Source organism: Bombyx mori, chromosome 25 (genome assembly GCF_030269925.1).
Source record: "Bombyx mori chromosome 25, ASM3026992v2".
Taxonomy (NCBI): domain Eukaryota; kingdom Metazoa; phylum Arthropoda; class Insecta; order Lepidoptera; family Bombycidae; genus Bombyx; species Bombyx mori.
In genome coordinates this window covers 7,991,112-8,006,134 of record NC_085131.1, presented here as the reverse complement: position 1 = coordinate 8,006,134, position 15,023 = coordinate 7,991,112, and the positions used below count along the sequence as shown (strand labels likewise).

At 43.3% G+C, this 15,023-nt stretch overlaps 1 long non-coding RNA gene across 1 annotated transcript; it reads left to right on the top strand.

Moving 5' to 3' along the window:
- The first annotated feature begins 1,385 nt into the window (after positions 1 to 1,385).
- Positions 1,386 to 2,708, top strand: LOC134201355 (uncharacterized). The gene is made up of 2 exons (XR_009976610.1): positions 1,386 to 1,510; positions 1,918 to 2,708. It is a non-coding gene; the product is annotated as an uncharacterized LOC134201355 (long non-coding RNA).
- Positions 2,709 to 15,023: the final 12,315 nt, after the last annotated feature.

The following is a 15,023-nucleotide window of genomic DNA, read 5'->3' as shown; positions in this document are numbered from 1 at the left end:
CACGTGAATGGAACTCGTAAAAATAGTGAATAGTCTCGGAGTCAGCGTATACTGAATTCATAGTGTACGTGACGCCGCTGTACAGCCCATGGAGTGTGGAACCTGAAGTGAAATATTGCTTGATATTAAAGAAATATTCACCTAACTATTTTCGTACGTAGCGGCTTGTGAGACGCAAAGGATAGTTTAAATGTTTCTGGCACTGAATTCAATTCTCATTTTAAGTTATGTGAGTGGATAATATATATAGCCAGAAAACCAATGAAGTGGACCGATGACCTGGTCAAAATAGTTTTTGTTTTTTTTTATTGCCCTTGTAGGCAGACGAGTATACGGCCCACCTGATAGTGAGTGGTTACCGTCGCCCATGGACTTCAGCAATGCCAGGGGCAGAGCCAAGCCGCTGCCTTCTGCTTAATACTCTCCACAAGCTTATTTTAATGAAGGATATGTTATAGAGCTCGGGAAACACCGTAAAGGGGAGCTCATTCCATAGCCGGATGGCACGTGGCAAAAAAGAGAAGAGTTGTTAAGGATTGGATACGAAAGGAAAGAGACCGAAAAAAATGGTGTGCATTTGAAGAGGCCTACAGTCAGCGTTGGGTGGACAAGGGTTGAAGAAGAGAATGGTGTTTTCAGTTCTGTTTATAAAGTTAATATCAGTGTCGGATAACTAAGGGTATTTAATAAAAGTAAAGGTAGCAACTAAGAAGGCGACGGCTATTAAAGAATACAACTGCCATTCCGATAGAGGCACCCGTGACGTGCGGACGTGCCCATCGACCACTCGATCGCCCGGCCTTTGTTCGCCCGGCTTTTGTTAGCCCGGCCATTGTTCGCGCGGCCTGTGTTCGTGGTACATCTGCCGACCAAGTGTTTTTTCCTGGAAGTTTTTATTTGTTTTGTTTCCTTTCGTTATTTCTGTGTTCGTGGTACATCTGCCGACAAACTGCTTTCCTGGAAGTGTTTAATTGTTTTGTTTCTTTTTGTTATTTCCGTTTTGTTGTGTTTTTTCTTTGTCCTGTAGTAATCGTGCCGCATCGCCACCTGTGTTCAATAGAACCGCTCAGGTCCGAGAAGTTGGGGCCTCGCCGCAAGGCGAGTGTCTTCAAGACCCGGGGCCGCCCCACCTGGGCACTCAGCGATCATGGACGCTGTGTTCGCGGAATTCCTCCGACTTCGTCATCCACAGCTCGCCTCAGAGTTTCTGGCTTTCAAGGCCAATCACACTGCGAGCTCTCTCGAAGACTCCGCCGTGCTCGCTCCTGCGTCGCCTGTAGGGGAGACCGGGGCAAGATGAAGTTCGGGGCAGGACGGGAAATAAGCTTTTGTCCATGAATGGTAATCGTGTTCGGATCGGTAACGGCACCATTTGCATGAAATTCAGACTGCGCAAGTGCGTCCGAGCAAAGCGAACGCATTGGATCTCGTTTTTGCGTTGTATAGGAAAAAAACTGATTTTGCAAGTGTTCTTATCCGGTTTTTGGTTAACAAACTGATGTGCAGACATGTAAGTACTTGAATTAATATAATGTTTTAATCCTCAGCGTGTTGTAGTACTATAACACTTTAAATTCAGATTAGATTTTTGCGCCGGTAAGATTTAAGATTAGAATTGCTTCAACTTATTTGAATACATGTGGGTCGGGGCACAATGATCGGGGCATAACGGAATACTATCCCGTTTTGCCCCTTCCTTGTGGTTTAAATAATTTCTTCTGTGTACCCACTTACCTATCGATAGTATTGCAACCTGGTTAAGCAAGCGTCCATAGGCTACGGTAACCGCTTTCCATCAGGCGAACTGTAAGCTTCTTTGCTGACTTAGTGGTATAAAAAAAAGTATAAGTACATATTGTTGTAACTTCTACATAAGCAAGATATATCGTTGCTTTTCTCACAAAGTTTTTTTCTCAGATACAATGGTTCGGAACTATAAACGAAAAACAGATCGTGGCAAATGGGACCCTGAAGTTCTGGGTCTTATGGGTTCTTAATAACAGGATGGGGCTTCCTCGAGCCTCTGCTACATATGATGTTCCGCCGCCATGTAAGAAAATCTCGTGATACTGTGGATGACGACACTGATTCCGGTAACTACTAAGTATGCAGGAAGCACGGTTAACCGGAAAATAACTTCGTGTAATAGCTTATCAGTTGGCTCAGCGAAATCATATAGATAGCCCACTTAATGAAGAAACCGACATGACAGGAGAAGATTGGCGTAAAAAACGAATACACAAAGTTGGAAATAAGAAGATAAAAAGAACTGAAAACAAGCATCAAGCTAAAAGACTCGCCAAAAAAATCGAATCGGAATATAGTTCATCTTAATTGGAGGACGGTGACTGGGCCTGCATCTATTGTGGTTACTTATACTAAGAGTCAACCGAGAGTTGGGCTATCTGCAGTATTTGCCATGGTTGGGCACACGATTCCTGTGCCGAAGTAGATGAAGAAGACGACGAGGCACACATTTGTGAACGCTGTCTGCCCGATTAAAATACGTACTCCTTTTGCCCGATAGCATTTCCCATCTTACCCCGTCCATGGGGCAAGACGGGAAATTTGCCACATTATCGTTAATCATTATTTGTCAAAAAACTTCTGTGATTTTGCTTGATAAAATTATTAATTTTAAGAAACAAATGTATAAGCGTTACTTATTTTCTTAAAGAATTTAATTAAACAGTATAATTGTCTTTGTACAGCGAGTTTTGTCTTAGCTATCTCATCTTGCCCCGGTCTCCCCTACTTGCGTGCAAAGCTTCTACATCGAGCACCGCAACCTCCGTCGTGCCTGCCGTTCCCGCGTCGCCTATACTGGCGAGTAAAACTGCTGCGTCGTCCGCCGTGGCCACCGTTCCAGCTGTGCGATCATCTGCGGCCTCCGTCGCGTCCTCCAAAACACCTGCTCGTAGGTCACCGGCGCCCGCCTCCTCGTCCTCCGACTCTGACTCGGAGATGGAGGTCGACCTCGCCCCCGCCTCATCGACGGATGGATTTACCCTGGTACAAAAGGGTAAGAAGCGTGCCGCGGAGTCTCGAGCTCCCGCGGCCGCTAAAATTAGCAAAGCCGCGAACGCGTCGCGCCCCCGCCCCCAGACTCCCGTTGCGCCTCCAGCCCGTGCCAGTCCGTCGCCGCGTCCGGTGGCACAAAATAAAACCCAGTCCCCTCCTCCGGTAATCCTTCAAGAGAAGGCAGCTTGGGATCGAGTTTCCCTGGCCCTTAAGGCCAAAAATATCAATTTCACGAATGCCCGTAACCTCGCGAACGGCATCCAAATAAAGGTGCATTCATCTGATGACCATAGGGCCCTCACCTCTTACCTCCGTAAGGAGCGTATAAGCTTCCACACTTATACGCTTCAGGAGGAGCGCGAACTCCGCGTTGTAATACGCGGAATCCCTAAAGAGTTAGATGTAGAGCTCGTAAAAGCCGACCTGTTAGAACAAGGCCTACCAGTGAATTCTGTGCACCGTATGCACACCGGTCGCGGTAGGGAGCCATATAATATGGTTCTAGTCGCTCTCTAGCCTACCCCCGAGGGTAAGAAAATCTTTAACACACAGACCGTCTGTAGGCTCTCTGGCATCGCTGTCGAAGCCCCCCATACAAAAGGCACTCCTAGCCAGTGCCATAACTGTCAATTGTATGGGCACTCTTCCCGTAACTGTCACGCGCGCCCCCGATGCGTCAAATGTTTAGGCGATCACGCCACGGCCCTATGCACTCGCGATCAAAAAACCGCGACGGAACCGCCTAGCTGCGTCCTGTGTCGAACACAGGGTCACCCCGCAAATTACCGCGGATGCCCCCGAGCCCCGAAAATAAATCGCCGCGTCGCCCGCCAAAACCGCCTCCGAGCTTCCGGCCCAGACATCAAAGCCTCGGCACCCTCTGCGTCGCAGGCTAAGCCAGCGTTCGTTCCGGCGGCGGTGCCCAGTGTCTCGGCCTGGGCGAAACCGCTGCCGTACACGAACACGGCTACAACTCCCTCCTCCGCGATTCGTCCTGCCCCCGCGACTCGTCCCTCTCCCGCGACTTGCCCTCCGACCGCGTCCGAAAATCTCGCTTTAGCGATCGACTTCTTTCAGTTGATCAACTTTGAGCGCGTTAACGCTTTGGGCGACGCCATTCGCGCTGCCTCCACTGCACAACACTTTATCGCCGTTGTGCAGGAATACGCCGACGTATACGCGTCATTAAATACGTACGTCCTCCCCTCACTCCGCCGGTAATCAATGGCGTATATAAGTAGAATAAAGCCCCTATCCGTGACGATAGGATTTTTTAACGCTTACGGTCTCGCAAATCAACGTGATCAGGTTTCTGACTTTTTGCGTGACCATCAAATTGATATCTTTTTAGTGCAGGAGACCCTACTTAAGCCCGCGCGCCGTGACCCTAAAATCGCGAACTATAACATGGTCAGGAACGACAGGCTCTCTGCCCGTGGTGGTGGTACCGTCATTTACTATAGAAGAGCCCTGCATTGCGTCCCGCTCGATCCTCCCGCGCTCGCTAATATCGAAGCATCAGTGTGCCGAATCTCACTGACGGGACACGCGCCGATCGTTATCGCGTCCGTTTATCTTCCACCGGATAAGATCGTTCTAAGCAGTGATATCGAGGCGCTGCTCGGCATGGGGAGCTCTGTTATTCTGGCGGGCGACCTAAATTGTAAACACATCAGGTGGAACTCACACACCACAACCCCGAATGGCAGGCGGCTTGACGCGTTAGTCGATGATCTCGCCTTCGATATCGTCGCTCCGTTAACCCCGACTCACTACCCGCTAAATATCGCGCATCGCCCGGATATACTCGACATAGCGTTATTAAAAAACGTAACTCTGCGCTTACACTCGATCGAAGTAGTTTCAGAGTTAGATTCAGACCACCGTCCCGTCGTTATGAAGCTCGGTCGCGCTCCCGATTCCGTTCCCGTCACGAGGACTGTGGTGGATTGGCACACGCTGGGCATCAGCCTGGCTGAATCTGATCCACCATCGCTCCCGTTTAACCCGGACTCTACGATCTACGATAAGAAATCCAATTTAACTTTGTCGCCGAACAAAATGTTCCAATAGAAAATAATTTCGACAAGGACATCCAGCATCTGTACAATTCAATCAGGGGGAGCTTCGTCTTTCATAACGGCCACTGTGTTGTCTTTATGCCGTGAAATTTATTTATTGAGACAACACTTTTTGTTTTGCCCAAAAGCAACGGGTGCTTTTTGATGTACCTTATCAAGACGCGACTTTTTATGTTTAGATTCATGATCCAAGTTGTTTGAGAAACGATTAAGGATCATTTATTATAAATTAAAGTTCACACACTGACAAGTTGAAGTGAAAACTCTTGGAATTTATGCAACTGGGTTATGAGTCTGAGAGAGAAGTGATATTCTTGAGATGTGTGTAGTGAAGGCGTTTAGTCATTCTGGAGCCCTAGCCACTAGTGACGTCATAGCCAGTGGTTATCATCGGAACTGCAACCAGCAGCAATGTTTTATCACGAGCATAGTATATTTAATCCTTTTTAAAATTATGTAACTTAATTACACTTAAATAAATAATACGATCACAATAATAATTGCGACATTATTAACTGTTGTGTGTATGATTTAATAGGAATAAAAATCAATGTTCGTCTAATCAATACTTGAAATTTTTATCCGTGATTCAATTGCGAATTTTATTTTATCATTATTCTTAATGGATAGCCAGTGGACAAAGGCATAGTTGGCGCTGTGTTAACGGGAGACATGACACAGAGCATGACAGTTTGAAGTCTCAGTTGTTTGAACAACGGCTGACGCATCCGTTAAAGTGCAAACGTTATTTTCAATTTGTTATTCTTTCTCACTATTGTAATGGATTTTTCAACATAAAAAAATTACATACACATACACACACAAACTAATCACTTCGAATATACGAGACTATGAGACAAATGTCTCTCACATTTCTGACCATAGAAAATAATTTGAAAATCAGCTATAATATTTACAGTATTCTATAATTTGAGTAAATATGTAGTTGTCAGCTTTTGTCTCGGCGGAGTACACCGACTTGTTACGAATACTTCGATAGTAATTATTTTGTCGGAACTTCTCCAAACATAATACCAATATTGTTAGTAACTATTAATTGGAGTCAGTAAGCTTAGGAGGATTTCAGTATCTATAGATTATTACATAAGTTTATGATTTGATCTAATAAAATTTAGCAAGTTTATACAAAGCTTCGATGTGTTTTATATAACAAACACACTTCTCAGAATGTGGATGTTGATATTGCAATAAGGACTACATAATTTTAATGGGGATCATTACAAATTGTGCACCACACATGATAGGTATTTTATTGAAGCAAAACTGATACATTTCTTCTATTTAGCGATAATATTGTCTATTGTCCTTAAATATAAAGAACACAAAAGTAAATTTTCAATCTACGTTTTTGATGTAAAAAATAAGCATACCATACTTTGTATTCAAAATATTCACAATAAATTGGAAACAGAAGAACATTTCGATCATTTCTCGGATCATCAATTTGATATTTTTCATATTATTTACAATTTATTAAATTTTATTTTCTATTTTTAGTTGGATTTTCTATGAAAGCATATTTTGTTAGTTTTTTTAAACTATTATTTATTTTTCATTTTTTGTTGAATTTCAATTTTTCCAATTTTTTTTAATAATGAGTTGTCATCGGTCCTTTATAAGTATACCAAATTTCGAGTTAATCCAACGTTATGAAGGGGTTCAAAACCATGTTCAAAGATTCCGTTACAAACATACATAAGTCTGAAGCTGATAAAAGCGTATTAAAATTGCAATATTCAGTGTTCCTTAAAATAAAGTTGATCCTTTTGAAGACTATCGGATTTCCGTACACGCTACGCGCAGCGGGTGCAAAGTCACTCGCAGGTGCACTGAGTTTTGGTGCGGTGCACCACAGCGAGACACGTTCGACAAAATCATATTTTACGTGATCCTATTAAAGCCAATTCAATTTTACGAATGGAAAACGAAACGAGAGCTCATCGCAATTTTTAATTGTCGTACCAAATTCGAATTCTATTTTCAATTATATTCATATGTATGTAGATATATTATAAACCTGAGTGGCGACAGTCTTCTGAAAATCATATCGAGCAAAATCGAGGGTCTGGTGATTAATAACCATTGAAGCAGGCACTTTTTTTAATTCAGTCATTAGTATAGTACAGTTATAACTTTTATTTTATATCTTAAGATCGGCGGGGCTTATCTCTCAAGTTATTTATGGGCGTCAAGGTTATTCGGCAGTCGCCAAGTAAAGAGTAAGATCTCGAAGGCTCTGGATTTTTTAATATAAATAGACAATAATAATACAGAAAACAGCCTAAATAAACTGTTTCGGTACGTAAATTATACGAAAATTATTAATACTGTGTTGTATTATAATTTTACAAAACGAGACGCCTTCGTACAAATAAATTCTCTCTCATTTATACTACGAAGTTCAAACGTTCTGTAACGCGTTTTACTTCAGATATAGTTTGAATTACGAGAGATTTGATTTATTCAAATTAACCTTACGGTTCGTTCAACTCGAATGTTATCAAATCGTCTCTTTGACTAGGCTAACCGCCTGGCTTCGGCCGAGCTCTGATGAGAACTCTCTAAACTGTTCCGCACTGTTGACTTTTACTGCGACCTTGTTATTTGTGCTTGGTAAGCTCGATTGATTAACACCCTACCATTTGTTATTCTCAAATTATAATAGTAGATTATATGTACCTATTGCTATCTGATATTACCGTCATTTTTGTAGTTTTAAATATTCAAACATTTTAAGTCGTACTTAACGGTCGGCTTTAATAATAATGTTAATAAGTTAAGTATAATAAATTAATATAAATTTTAATGTTATTGAACATATTCAAATCTCATTTGCAGAGGTAAACATCCGCATTGTACTGGAAAAACAGTCCTGTTAGCAACCCTGATTTCTTTCGATACCACATGCGTATAAAATTCATTTTTTCCGATTTTTTAAATCTATATCTATATTTTCTCTCGTTATTTTCAATGAACTGAATAGACTAGTGTTCTATGTCTCTGTCATTATAAATGACTATTCTTGTTTATTAAAATAATTTAGTAAAGCTTTCTCTTGTCTGATGAGTGTGGGTGGAATATGGAATTGATTGAAGTCCTAAAACTGCTTCGATAAAACTACGACCGAAAAGAATGCGGTGCATTTGAAGAAAACTACACTCAGCATAGGGTGGATACAGGTTGAAGAAGAGAAGAGGAGAAGAGAACCACGACCCGGAACTCTGAAAGAGAGAGCTGGTGCCGACTTGAGTGGAGCACAGAGTAACCAACCAATGATTTCAACCTCGTTTTTAAGTTTTTCTTCTAATTTTTTTTATTGATAACACAATAACTGTACAAACAAGTACTTTCATTATGGGGGGTTTAAAAGACAGACCATAGCGTTGTGTGTCGGGGCGTGATGGTATCTAGAGCCATGTTTACTAAGCAATTTCATTATTTCACCCAAGCGTCCAGTTCCTGCTGAGACCAAGTACGGAAATTGCAAGGGTCTTGATCCGTATTAAAAATGGTTACCTCTACCAGATCGCGTCATAATGGTATGACTATAAGTACACCTGATCTTCCATTTCGATGCCTCCAATGAACACTACGCTAACTCCTAATTCGTAGATTTACAGGAGGAGCGTTTAAACGAAAAAAGTTGATAAAATCTTTATTATTGCAGATATATTTATGGTTTTTTTGTGTAACTAGCTGATTTAGTCTTGCTTTGAACCCCATCAATAATGATTAATTGTAAAACTTTTAACATAGTGAAGCGATTTGCAAGAAAAAATTTCAAAATTTTGAGTTAGAGTAGTGTTCATTGGAGGCATCGATTTATTAGACCAGTAATATATTCAGGCCTTTTATTTTAATTTACTACTTTAACATGCTTGTTGGATGTCGTTTATATTAGAGGTATACGACAAAGGAAAGACCTTCTACCGAGCGGGTGCAATTGCGCGGTAGACCGTCGGTCCAAACTTTATTGTTCGGAACTTGTACATATGCAAACTTATTTTGAAAATTACGTCGCTCTCTTTGTTCTTATGTTTGTTTGTTTTGTTGTTTTGTGTTTGACTGTTTTGGTGTTTTTTAGTTAAAACAAAAGGCTACTCTTACGAGTTGCAATGCCTTACGAGTCAAATTAGGCACAAGACACTCTGAATACTACGAGTATTATATATAGTAATCGTATTCAAGTCAGATGACAGTCGTGGGAACTAGATGCGTATTCAGAGAGAATAGAAGAGACGAGAAGAAAAAATCAGAAAGTAATTTGCACGCATCGAGTCAGTTGATATTACTTTTCTGAACATACCGCATGAAAGCTCTGATTAGGTCAAAATGACGCGATACTGCAGTAAAAAGAAAGAAACTATAAAATATTTCATTATTTATGAATTATCTAGAGTTTTAAAAAAATATGTAGTTTTTTCTTGTCAAATATGTCCGAATAAGTACTTGGTAAAAAAAACAGTCTAAATGAAACTTTAAATTCATTCAGAATTTATGGCTTACTAGCTGTACCCGTCCGTTTCGCTGGGCATTTCAAATTAACATTATTATTTCTCACCCCCACAAATATTCTCATCATTAGCACCCCCGCAATTGGGGGGCGTTAATGATGAGATAAATATTAGCCTATCCATATAAATATTAGCCTATTCATTGAGTACTTATATTTTCTACATGGATACCAAGTTTTAAGTCAATCGGATGTATGGTTCAGTAGTTATAAAGGAACATCCGTAAAAACCACTGTATATATTAGTATAGATATAGATGTAGCGAAATTATCTTTGTTTTATTTCGAAATGTCAAGTACCTTTGTTTGTTATGTTTTTATTCTCGGCAACTGTTTGGAGGTGCCCCTAGCATAGCCAGTAACCATGGGCAGTGGTGACCTCTTTTCATCAGGTTTTCATCATACGTTAGCTACAACTAATGAAAGTAGAAAAACTAACCGACTAGAATACGGGACGTGGTAATTATCAGCGCCTATGGACATAACAATCACAATCAATCGTAAGACTTGAGGTGGAAGTTTCAATTGCTTTGTATTACGATAGTTTCGTAGTAGCACACGAAATATCCAGGATAGTGGTCTCAATTTGTGCGTATTCACTAAACGCCCTACCACCAGTGATTACGTAGATTTATAAATTTTGAATTTAGAATATATATTTTTTAATTTTTTTTACTGATTCGATGGTGCAGTTATTGGCCCCTGATTGTTGCGATACCCACATCCGGCAAACATTGTGTGATTAACAGATTTGTTTGTTCTTTGTCTGGGTGTTTATTATCTATATATTTAAACATATATTAGTTTGTTTATAGATCTCTGGTATCCAGAAAACAGGGAATCCCAAATTGGGGCCGAATGACTCCGCTTGATTTGTTCCGAGTTATAATATTAATATTTATTTACATTTATTGCGAAGTATTTTTTTTTTTTTCATCGTAGAAGCCGTTGGATAGCACGGGCTTAGTACAAATCAGTAGTAAGTAGTACTTCAAATTATTATTTTAGGATCCGAAACATTTGGTAGGGAATAAGATCGAATTATGAAATAGGATCACGCAAACCTGCCGAATCAAATTATAAAGGTTTTCATTATTTGCATTGTTAAATATTTGCTCTGAAACAATTGACACTCGAAACTGACGGACGCCGTTATTTGGTAAAATTGTCGATATCTAATTGGTTGTTCGTTTGCAGAATGACGTGAATTCCTACAGATAAAAATTGATTGGAAATAATTGAATTGTTTAAAATGTTCTGTTTTTATCAGTAAACAAATCAATTTATAGTTTTACTAGCTGACCCGGTGTCCATGGCCGGGTTTGGGCCTTGGCTCTTGGTGCCCTGGGGGACCGACTCTTGAGGCTTTACAACTCCTGCCTCGAGTCGGGACGGTTTCCTTCATCGTGGAGGACGGGCAGACTCGTGCTGTTGAGAAAGGAGGGGCGCCCGGCGGATACTGCCGCCGGGTACCGTCCCATCGTGTTGCTGGATGAGGTGGGCAAGCTGCTGGAACGCATTCTGGCAGCCCGCATCATCCAGCATCTGGTCAGGGTGGGACCCGATCTGTCGGCGGAGCAATATGGCTTCCGAGAGGGCCGCTCAACGGTAGACGCGATCCTTCGCGTGCGGGCCCTCTCGGATGAGGCCGTTTCCGGGGGTGGGGTGGCTTTGGCGGTGTCACTCGATATCGCCAATGCGTTCAACACCCTGCCCTGGTCCGTGATAGGAGGGGCGCTGGAACGACACGGAGTGCCCCCCTACCTTCGCCGGCTGGTGGGTTCCTACTTGGAGGACAGATCGGTCACGTGTACCGGACACGGTGGGATCGTGCACCGGTTCCCGGTCGTGCGCGGTGTTCCACAGGGGTCGGTGCTCGGCCCTCTTTTGTGGAATATCGGGTATGACTGGGTGCTGAGGGGTGCCCTCCTCCCGGGCCTGAGCGTAATCTGTTACGCAGACGACACGTTGGTCGTGGCCCGGGGGGGGAGTTTTGCTGAGTCTGCCCGTCTTGCTACGGCTGGGGTGGCGCATGTCGTCGGCAAAATCAGGAGATTGGGCCTCGACGTGGCGCTCAGTAAATCCGAGGCCATGTGGTTCCACAGGCCCCGGAGAGTGCCGCCTGTCGATGCCCATATCGTGGTTGGAGGCGTCCGTATCGGGGTCGGGGTGCAGTTGAAGTACCTCGGCCTCATTCTGGACAGTCGTTGGACCTTCCGTGCTCATTTTCAGAATCTGGTCCCTCGTTTGTTGGGGGTGGCCGGCGCGTTAAGCCGGCTCCTTCCCAATGTCGGGGGGCCTGACCAGGTGACGCGCCGTCTCTATACAGGGGTGGTGCTATCAATGGCCCTATACGGGGCGCCCGTGTGGGGCCAGTCCCTGGCCGTGGGGGTAGCGAAGCTGCTGCAACGGCCGCAACGCACCATCGCGGTCAGGGTCATCCGTGGTTATCGCACCATCTCTTTCGAGGCGGCGTGTGTACTGGCTGGGACGCCGCCTTGGGTCCTGGAGGCGGAGGCGCTCGCTGCTGACTATCAGTGGCGGGCTGACCTTCGTGTCCGGGGCGTGGCGCGTCCCAGCCCCAGTGTGGTCAGAGCGCGGAAGGCCCAATCTCGGCGGTCCGTGCTGGAGTCATGGTCCAGACGGCTGGCCGATCCTTCGGCTGGTCGTAGGACCGTCGAGGCGATTCGCCCGGTTCTTGTGAACTGGGTGAATCGTGACAGAGGACGCCTCACTTTCCGGCTCACGCAGGTGCTCACTGGGCATGGTTGCTTCGGTGAGTTCCTGCACCGGATCAGAGCCGAGCCGACGGCAGAGTGCCACCATTGTGGTTGCGACTTGGACACGGCGGAGCACACGCTCGTCGCCTGCCCCGCATGGGAGGGGTGGCGCCGTGTCCTCGTCGCAAAAATAGGAAACGACTTGTCGTTGCCGAGTGTTGTGGCATCGATGCTCGGTGACGACGAGTCGTGGAAGGCGATGCTCGACTTCTGCGAGTGCACCATCTCGCAGAAGGAGGCGGCGGGGCGCGTGAGAGACGCACAGGCCCGCCGCCGTCGAGCGGGGGCCAGGGAGGCGGATATCGCCCAAGCCCTGGCCCTCTAAGTGTTTCGGGTCCCCTCACATGTCGGCCTGGGGACCGGCGAAGGGGGCCTAAGAAGACGACGTGCAAGCTGCTCTGCACGCATTTTATGCATGAGCATCCGGGTGATGGAAGGCCGGCTATCCTCAACCCACGCTGGTTCTGACCCAGCGGGGTATTCCGTAGGATAGACCATTCTAACCGGCGCCATCTAGGCGGGCTTCGGATAGCCTGCCGACCGAGAGGGCTGGTGGTCGTGGCGCCGACGACCGCCAGTCCGGCGTCCCGAGGGGGAGGGTGATGGGAGAGATGTGCTCCGCACTAAACGCTTCACTTTCCCCGAAGGTTTGCGAGGTTTGGACGTTGGTTGTTGAGAGACAGGAGGTTTTAGTCGGTTCGACTCCGACATGCCCCGCCCTCCATCCCCAGTGAAGGGCGGAAGTCCGGCGATTTCCTCCTGACAAAAAAAAAAAAAAAAAAAAAAGCTGACCCGGTACACTTCGCAGTGCCTCGATCGATAAATAAAAGACCTAAACTTTTGTATAAGATAAACTTAAAACAAACAAAAGGAAACAAAAGAAAAATGTTATTTTTATTTAATTCCGAGCATTTTCATATTTATTCACCTTTTAAACCTTCTCTGGACTAGCCAAATCGGTCCAGCCGTTCTCGAGTTTTAGCGAAACTAACGAACAGCAATTCATTTTTGTATATATAGATTTTTTGATGAAGTAATCTGCTTTATTCGGGTGGTGTTCATAGAAAATGCGTTTTCCCCCTATTTCCGCCCTGGATAGTGATAATAGATCGTGTATTTTTATATTTTCACACAGCTATTTTTGGTATGAGTTGCCGTCTCTTTCATGTTTTATACGATGACGATTGAGAGAAGGAGACAGATATATATTTTTGAGGCTTTTTTATGATATCGAGTTCCGCGTCTCGGGTGTTACGTCAGTAATTACGTCTGCCCTATCCTTGAAACCGGAACGCATGATTGCTTCGCAGAAACAAGCAGTACATATGTCACGTTATATCATTAATGTATTTTAGATATATTTCGTGTTTTATCTTAAGGAATAATTCACTACGTGTTTTTACTTAATTTTTAGATTCTCTGAACAGTAAATGGTTTCCGGAAGTTATAGAAAATGAATACCATATTATTTACTTTGAGACGTGTGCTTGAATTCTCATTTGTATATTGAGTTTATATATCTCGGATATTGAAAGCAGCAACATATTTTTGAAGATTAGTTGAATTCCTCTATGTTCTTAATCAAGCCCTTATTTTTATTTTAGTTCTGCCAAAATTCTAATTACTTTTAATAAAAACTTTAACGACTTTACTTATATAATTACAAACATTACTACGGACTACGGACCTTCAGAACAACGAAACCTTTTTAAAAAATCTACATTATCTAATAGTCGACCGTATCCGCGAACAAAATACTTTGGGTGCGTTTGGGGAAAAAGAAATTACCCTATCTAAAAGGTATCTTAAGTGAATGGATTATGAAATTACGACTATGGCAGCGACGGTCGGTTGATAAGGGCCGGAAAATATAAAAAAAATAAATTAACAAAGGAACAAACATCCTTTGAATAGCTAGCGGTCTAAATGGAGCCGGTTAATCGAATTGCGTAATAGGGTTTCTATAGATAAACATACTGAATTATTTTTTTCATTATAAAGGATGACGGCGGACTCGATAAAAATCTATCGAAGATAATTCGAATTCAAACATTTGCGATACACACGTATTATAATATTACGCATATCATTTACATCTAAGCTAATAACAGTAAGCTGTCCCATTCATCAAACCATGACTACTCCGAAGTACGCTGGTATAATATTACTAAGATAATACTGGTGCCCATTCTACCTAAAGTTCCTTAGTTCGCCTTTTACGACTCGCACAAGATGAGATGGGATGGTGTTGTTCTCGACTGATACCACATGACCAATCAATTACAATGCCTTCGTAGCTCAACAACCCAAGTATCCGTTTATGACTCTAAAAGTATATGTTAGCGGATAACCGTTTTTTTTTACATTTAATTCTATACAGTAAGTTGTCTTAAGACAATCAAACGTAGTTTTGAGAAAAACAATTTCTTAGGCGGTGCACGCACAATGTCTATTGACATGGCCATATCGATTAATCTACAGTAGATCTAGTAGATCTTGAGGCACTCTTCTTCTGAGTCTCATTGTGGTCATTTGGTTGACCATTAAATGCTTAGCAAGGTTATTCGGGTAGGCTTCCATAGGCGGATAACGTGAGCTGAGATATTC